Source organism: Muntiacus reevesi, chromosome 5, assembly GCF_963930625.1.
Source record: "Muntiacus reevesi chromosome 5, mMunRee1.1, whole genome shotgun sequence".
NCBI lineage: Eukaryota > Metazoa > Chordata > Mammalia > Artiodactyla > Cervidae > Muntiacus > Muntiacus reevesi.
Window position 1 is genome coordinate 91322117 of NC_089253.1, and position 8129 is coordinate 91330245.

Below are 8129 nucleotides of genomic sequence, written 5' to 3' on the forward strand. Positions count from 1 at the left end.
ATGCATGCACTTTTTTTTCAGGCAGTTGAGACAGCTTAGCTCTTCCCTGATGCTTGTTAAAAAGGATTTGCAATTGCGTGTCAGTGTTGCAAGGTGAAAAGACTCTCTGAGCTCTGTTGCAGGGTGCACATGCACTTAATACTACCGAAGTGTCCGCTTAAAAATAATTAAGATGCTAAAACTCAAAGCAGCACTTTTTACCACAACAAAAAAAATCTTTAAGGATGAAATAGGTAGGTGAAATAATATAACACAGTGGCTTTGAAATGATGCGGGAGGATGCAAAAGTTCATTGAACTGTACACTTATGGTTTGTGTACTTTTCTCTAACGTTGCTTGTGCTGAGTTATCTCTGACTCTGTGCGACCCCACGGACTGTAGCCCACCAGGCTTCTCTGTCCATGGCATTTTCCAGGCAAGAATACCGGAGTGAGTTACCATTGATAGTTGACTTCGTTAAAAAGTTTATATACATATAAAAGGAATCATAGAGGAAGAAGACATAAAGGGCGGGGGTTACAGTTGAAACAACATTATCTGTGAGGTGGGTGAGTTCTAGTGTATTTCTGTGTGTTTGAAATTTTCCACAATAAAAGAATAGAAATGCAGGAAACATTTAAAATGTGGGAAAAGTGATCTGAACATTTCGAGTATAAGTCAGGACGCATGTGTAGACTCCTTTTAGCAGCTCTGGGGCAGGGCAAGCGGTGAACTGGGTACCCAAATGGCCACATCCTGTTCTACAGGACGAGGAAGGCAGCACCCTCAGTTACTATCAGGACACTTTGTTCCTCCAAGAGCTTACCCAAGAATCTGAGGCAAAAAGAAGGGGCCCCAGGGTTGGTCCCCAGGTCTCCTCTCCCAGCCGTCTGGCTGAACATCACTGTCACCCTCCAGGCCCTGCGGACCCCAAATCTTCGAGCTCTCTGAGGACTTGGCCTCAGGCACCCTCCAGCCACTCTCAAGGTCAAGTGCGGTCCAAACCTTCCCAACAGAGGTGATGTGTGCAGCCAGGACCCCCTTTGCACTCTCAGTGCTCACTCTGAAGCCTGGTACTTCCTGGGGCACACAGAAGCTTTTGCCAAATTGCCCTCTGTCACCTCGGGTGAGCCATGCCCCCTCTTCACAGGACAATCCAGCTAATCTTCTTCCATGGACCTGAATTTAAAAAGCTTTTTAGGCACTTCCTTGGTGGTTCAATGGTTAAGACTCTACACTTCTAATGCAAGGGGTACTGATCCAGGAACTAAGATCCTGAATGCTGCTCAGTCAAAAAAAAAAAAAAAGCTTTTTAGCTCTTTTCTCTAGTGGGTGCTGAAGAAGCTCAGTTCAGTTCAGTTGCTAAGTCATGTCTGACTCTTTGCAACCCCATGGACTGCAGCACGCCAGGCTTCCCTGTCCTTCATCATCTGGAATTTGCTCAGATTCATGGCCATTGAGTCGGTGATGCCATCCAACCATCTCATCCTCTGTTGCCACCCCCTTATCCTCAGGTTTTCTCAGCTTCAGGGTCTTTTCCCATAAGTCGGCTTTTCACATCAGGTTGCCAAAGGATTGGAGCTTCAGCTTCAGCATCAGTCCTTCCAGTGAATATTCAGGGTTGATTTCCTTTAGGATTGACTGGTTTGATCTTGCAGTCCAAGGGACTCTCCAAAATCAAAAAGCGATGCTGGAAGGAAGTGGTTTGCATTTCTCTGCACCTCTGCCAGGGTGAGATCAAAACAACCGCTAAAGGAAGAAGACGTGGGTCCTGGGCTTTTCTTCACCCTCATCAAATCAGATCAGCTAAAACTGTCAGTTAAGAAGAAAAAAAATCAGTAAAGCTGTCAGGGCTCAGAAGACCATGAGATGATTCTGTTCCCGGGGGCTCAGTGACATTCAAGAATATCTGGAGTAACTGCTCGATGGACGATTCAGTGATGACCCTGTGAAGTCTGGTCTGGGTGGGGGCAGCCCCCACTCCTCTGTCATCAGGTGAGAGGTGAGGGCTGGGGAGGGGTAACTGGGAAAATATGGGTATGATTCAAACAATTTGCTTTTCCCCGATTTTACATGTTAACTAGTATCGACCACCTCCTCTTTTCCAGGTCAGACCTTCATCCCTTGACATTGGATGGGTAAACAAAACACCTGGGGTCCCCAGGCCCCATCCCCACCTTCCCTCACCCCACCTCTGGGATCACCCTCTGGAGTTGACCCCTCCCCACAGGTGGGCTCTGAGCACAGCCATCTCCTGCTTCTCCAGCTGCTTCTTGCCTGTCTTTAACTTGGCTTCCTTTCCCCGCCCTCCTCCCTGCACGTGGACACGTCCAAAGGTTCTGGCCTTGGACCTCCCTCCCCCTCCCTCCTGGGTCATGACCACTCCTAGTTTACCGAGGGCACGAACTCCTGCCTGAATCAACAAGGGGCACTGACTCAGCGCGTGGGAGTCCATCCGGGCACTGGAGCCTCTCTCCACCCCGAAGCCCGGAGTCCACCACCTCCATGCACCCGCCCCCCCCCCCCTACAGCTCTGGAAACCCCTGCTATTCACTGAGCCTCCTCCCTGGGCCCCCCTACTCCTGATCCCAATCACAGAGTCCTCTGGAGACACAGAGCCAGGTGCCCCATCAGCTCAGACCTTCTGATCACCTCTAATTTTCTTCCTAGCAAAATTTCCCAGCTCCTATGATGGGGAGGCTTATTCTTTGGCCTCAGGACCTCTCTCCATCCTCTCTCAGAAAACCTGAATAGGACAAGGCAGTTGAATCCACAGCTGCGTCCCCCAGTCACGCTCCAGTAATCCCTGAGAATTGCTGCTTCTCCCTGTCTCTTCTTGCTCCCAGTTTTAGCGGAAGATGTTTCTCACTCTCCACTACAGACTCTGCCCTCACCTTCCCAGATTTTTGGCTGAACTTGAGGTCTTCCATCTATTATCATCTCTCAGAGCCTTAGACTCCATACCTGCAAAGTAAGGATAATCCTGTCTGTTTGTGAGCTCGGTAGTGCTCAATTTGCCAAGCTGTGATGATAACAACAAAGACCGATCTGTTCCTGATCATTCACAGTTCAATCCAGAAGGGGCTCCCTGAACACGCATCCCTGTTCCACCAGTCCTGCTGGTGAAGGAACCTGCACCCTAACACTTTTATGCAAGTGAGTCTAGTTACAGTGCATCCCATTTCCTTGTGTGTAATTGATTCTTGCATCATTGGGAACCATGCATCTCCCAAAGGTGGGATTTGCAGAATGAAAGGACTTGATGAAATGACGGGTCCAGCTCCACATGCTCTCTTGGCATCCTCCTCTCTTTCCCCCCTTGCCTCCCACCACCTCCGCCTAAACCCAGTTGTCCAACAAATATTTTATTGGATATCTACTCTGTGCCAGGCGCTTTTTCTAAACAATGACAAGGATGGTAATGATGAAGGATGGAGGAAAGGGAGAACAGCTTCTATTTCCTGAGTACTTAGTGTGTGCCAAGCACTCACACATTTGGAGTCATTCAATTCTCACAATCGATCTATCCGTCTGTCCCCCAGAAACCCCAGTGAAATGGATGCAGTCATCATCCTTGTTCCACAAATGGCTGAGCTGGGGCTAAGATGCCCAGGGTCACACAGTCCCAGAAGGGCCACTGGGAAGTCCAGCCCGCCTGCCCCCAGGCTGTATCCGCGGCTATCAAAAGGAAGAGATAATAAAAGAGGATGTGGACCAAGAGATAACTTGATAAAGCCAGGGAGCAAAGTGCTGCAGGAAGGGCTCAGGACCCGTATTAGGAGGAGCGTCACGGGGTGACCTTTCTCTAAGACCTGGGAGATCAGAGGCCCAGGTGTACAAGGCGTGGGTGGAAAAGAAAGGATGACTAAGGCCCCCGCCATCCAGGATTGGGTCTCAGACCTGGGAGAGGAGCTGCGGGGACAACATGCGGACAGCTGGTGGAATTCCAGTTTAGATTGTGGACTGTATCCTGGCTTTCTCTTTACGTTAAATTTCCTGATCTTGGTCACTGTGGTGTGGTGGTATCCGAGGATGTCTTGGTGATTGGGAAACACACGCTGAAGTGTTCAGAGGCACAGTGCCTCCTACTTAACTCTGAAATGGTTCAGAAAAAGTATGAATCTAGGTGTGGGCTTCCCTGGTGGCTGAAATGGTAAAGAATCTGCCTGCAATGCAGGAGACCCAGGTTTCATCCGAAGGGCTACCCACTCCAGTGTTCTTGCCTGAGAAATCCCATGGACAGAGGAGCCTGGTGGGCTACAGTCCATGGGGTCACAAAGAGTTGGACATGACTGAGTGACTAACACTTTCAGATGTGTGTGTGTGTGTGGTAGACACAGCCTACAGAGCAAAGTGTAAACAATGAATGAACCTGAGCAAAGGGTACACCTTGAACTATTCTTGCAGATTTTCAGGAAATTTTAAATTATTCCAAAATAAAATTTAACAGAAGTACATGCACTGAAATAGCAGTACACAAATAGCAAGATCTTATAAAAATCAAATGCATGTGTGCATGCTCAGTCACTAAGTCATGTTTGACTCTTTTGTAACCCCATGGACGATAGCCTGCCAGCCTCCTGGTCTGTGGGATTTCCCAGGCAAGAATGCTGGAGTTGGTTGCCATTTCCTTCTCCAAGAGATCTTCCTGATCCAGGGATTGAACCCAGGTCTCCTGCATTCCAGGCAGATTCTTTACTGTCTGAGCTACCAGGGAAGCCCTAAAAAACCAAACAACACCCATCAAATACTGAAGAATGGGAAGGTGGGGGATGCAAGTGGGAAAGGGAGAGGTAAGAGAATAAAAAAATTAGGGAGGGGACAGCCAAGAAAGGAAGGAAGGAAGAGGGGAACAGAGAAAGAGGGGGAGAGGAGGAATTTGGGGTCCCTTGCATTCTTGTTCCTGACTGGATCCCTCCATTCTTAGGACTTCAACTTTGCATCTCCAGGAGGATGACCCCTAAGACCTTATCTCCAGCTTGCTCAGTTGGCCAGTCCTGTACTTGGAATTGCTGGGCACGGGACCCCTCAGGATAACCCACTCTAAAGCTCTTCTCTTTCCCCTGCAACCAAACCTATCTCCTCCAAGGCCATCAACTCCAGATTCCATCTCCTCCCTCACCTTTCTTCATTGGTCCACATCTTATTCTTTCTTCCTTTCCTGTTCCTCTTCTCTTCAGGTAGCTCCAGCTCCTGTAATCTCTCTGAGGATGATAGGAGCCTCCTGGGTGTGGGTCTTCCACTCACCAACATTTGTGACCCAACTTTCCTGTAACTCAAGAATGCTCTCTGGGCTTCCCTGGTGGTCCAGTGGTTAAGAATCCACCTTGCAACACCAGGGACACAGGTTTGATCTCTGGTCTGGGAAGATCTCATGTACGGGGCAACCGATCCTGTGTGCCACAGCCAATGAGCCTGTGCTCTGGAGGTCACAAGCCCACCATGCTGAGCCTACATGCCACGGCTACTGAAGCCTGAGAGCCCTAGAGCCTGTGCGCTACAACAAGAGAAGACACCACAGTGAGAAGCCCTGGGACCACAACTAGAGTAGCCCCCACTTGCTGCAATTGGAGAAAGCCCGCCTGCAGCAAAGAAGACCCAGCACAGCCAAAGATAAATAAATTGAAAAAAAAAATGCTCTCTTGGGTCTGATGTTTTTCATGGATATTTGTTTTAGCTTCCAGCTTCATCATGTTCCTTGGAAGCAGGCACTAACCCTGTTTCGAGGCTGGATGCAGAGCAGCAGGAGAATAATAGCTACCTAGTCAATTAAGCTACCCAGTCTTTCTAGGTTTTTCAGTTACACGCAAAGAAATTCTCATGCTCCCCTGCCGTGTTTGGAGTGACAATAGGTGTGATTAAAAGGATAAAATCAGGACACTAGGGCTGTTTGGGGAGCCCTCATTAGGTAGACCCCAATGTCAGACCTTAGGATCACCCATGAAGCGCTGCAGAAAGGCCCGTTCTGGGTGGATTTTTATTTTCATGTTTCTCATAGAAAGGATTTTTTTCTAAAGTATAGCATTGTTTTTAGAATATACATTTGCTAATGTAAATGTTCCAAAGCTCAACCCAGATTAAAACATACTCCCTAATTGTTTGTTGCTTCCTCGTTCTCTCTTTTCCCAGCCCAAGACATATGTTTTTGATATCACAGCAAACAGCAATTGATTCTATTTCTAGTAGCTTCAAAAACAATTTTAATGGCCTAGTCACTGTCCAAACAAGGCAAAGGCTGGGTGGATCAGCCTCCTTATGTCACAGTCATAAGGAAGGTCCTTGTAGTTAAATGTCTCCCAGCCCCCAGTTCTGTATATTTAATTCCTTCTCTTGATATTTCATCCTTTCAGCTCATAAAAGAGAAAATGATGTCATGCCTAATAAATGCCAGAGTAGCCTTTTCGAGAAGTGACACCAAACATGGGCAGAGTGCCGAAGTCTTATTTGCTCAGGCAAACATTCAGACATCTGTCACTATTTAAGTTTTCATCTGAGATGCTGATTCCTACCCAGGTTTCAGTGAGATTTTGATCTATCTGAATTTCAAAGCACTGGGATTTGAGCCCACACAAGATGTACATGTGAGAATCTCTGTATCACTGAGCGAGCATGTACCAGAACACGTACATCCTCCCAGAGACACAATAACATTATCAAGGACCACTAACTGTGGGTGGATTAAAAAAAATTTTTTTTACTATAATGTAAACTTCCTGTTGCGATTTGGACCAATTTCCTCTCCTTCAGTTCCTGGGGGAGATGGTAAGCAGTTCATCATGATTTTCTGAACAATATGTGAGCATTTCTATATGAACATAGCATGGCTGATCTTTGTTTCATGGACCATCTGCTTTGAGTTGTTTGTCCAGGTGCGATGCATTTTTCTCCTTCGTTCCCAAGTTCTTCTCTGTTCCCTTTCGAATTGAAGACGTATGCTGGCTATTCACGGATTCAGAGGGAAGAAAACTATCTTGGCCACAGAAGGCTGAACTGAAGCTCATCGGACCTCAGGCTCAGAACCCATGGCTTAGTGAGCCCTTCACAGACTCAACCATCACAGAAAAGGAAGAACTCTCAGGAATTCTCTGGTTCAGTCTTCTCCTGTGTGGGATTCTATGGAAGCCAAAATCATCCACAGTTACGGTCTTTAAAGGACACAGGAAAGAGGCATGTCCAGAGTTATCCATGCGTTTGACTTCGTCATCCTCCTGGATTTTCTGCTGAACCCTAACCCTCACCCAACAAATGTAACTGGGACAATTGTAGGCCACTCATAACTTTAGCCACAGAGGCCCCTGGATCAAAGCTATGTGAGAAAGTCCACCAGATAGGGGCTTAGCAGAACGGACATCACTGTGGCCATGGGAAGCTGGGCTAGGTCCCAGGTGGTTTCAACCTTTCTGGAGAGGTTGCTTCCATCCTCACACCCTCTTCCATCCCATCGTGTCCCTGGACCACCAAAGACAAGTTTATAGGCTGCATTAAAATAAATTTAAACTACTCCTATAGGGACTTAAGGCTTCCCTGATGGCTCAGCAGGTTAACAATCTGCCTGCAATGCAGCAGACACAGGAGATGCAGGTTCGATTCCTGGGTCAGGAAGATCCCTTGGAGAAGGAAATAACAGCCTGCTCCAGTATTCTGGCCTGAAAAATCCCATGGACAGAGGAGTCTGGTCTACAGTTCAAAGGGTTGCCAAGAGTGAGACACGGCTGAGCACACACACATGAACATAAGGACTCCTTGGCAGTCCAGTGGTTAAGACACCGTGCTTCCACTGCAGGGGCCATGGGTAAAAATACCACCTAGCAAAGCTGAGCACCAAAGAATTGATGCTTTTAAACTGTGGAGCTGGAGAAGGCTCTTGAGAGTCCCTTGGACTGCAAGGAGATCAAACCAGTCAATCCTAAAGGAAATCAGTCCCGAATATTCATTGGAAGGACTGATGCTGAAGCTGTAGCTCTGATACTTTGGCCATCTGATACAAAGAACTGACTCATTGGAAAAGACTCTGATGCTGGGAAAGATTGAAGGCAGGAGGAGAAGGGGATGACAGAGCAGGAGATGGTTGGATGGCATCACTGACTTGATGGACATGAGCTCCAGGGGTTGATGATGGACTGGGAAGGGTGGTGTGCTGCAGTCCATGG

General features: G+C 47.7%; 1 long non-coding RNA gene across 1 annotated transcript; it reads left to right on the forward strand.

The window, feature by feature from the left end:
- The first annotated feature begins 2696 nt into the window (after positions 1–2696).
- LOC136169072 (uncharacterized) lies at positions 2697–5540 on the forward strand. The gene is made up of 3 exons (XR_010663375.1): positions 2697–2950; positions 3048–3135; positions 4907–5540. It is a non-coding gene; the product is annotated as an uncharacterized lncRNA (long non-coding RNA).
- The last annotated feature ends 2589 nt before the right edge of the window (positions 5541–8129 follow it).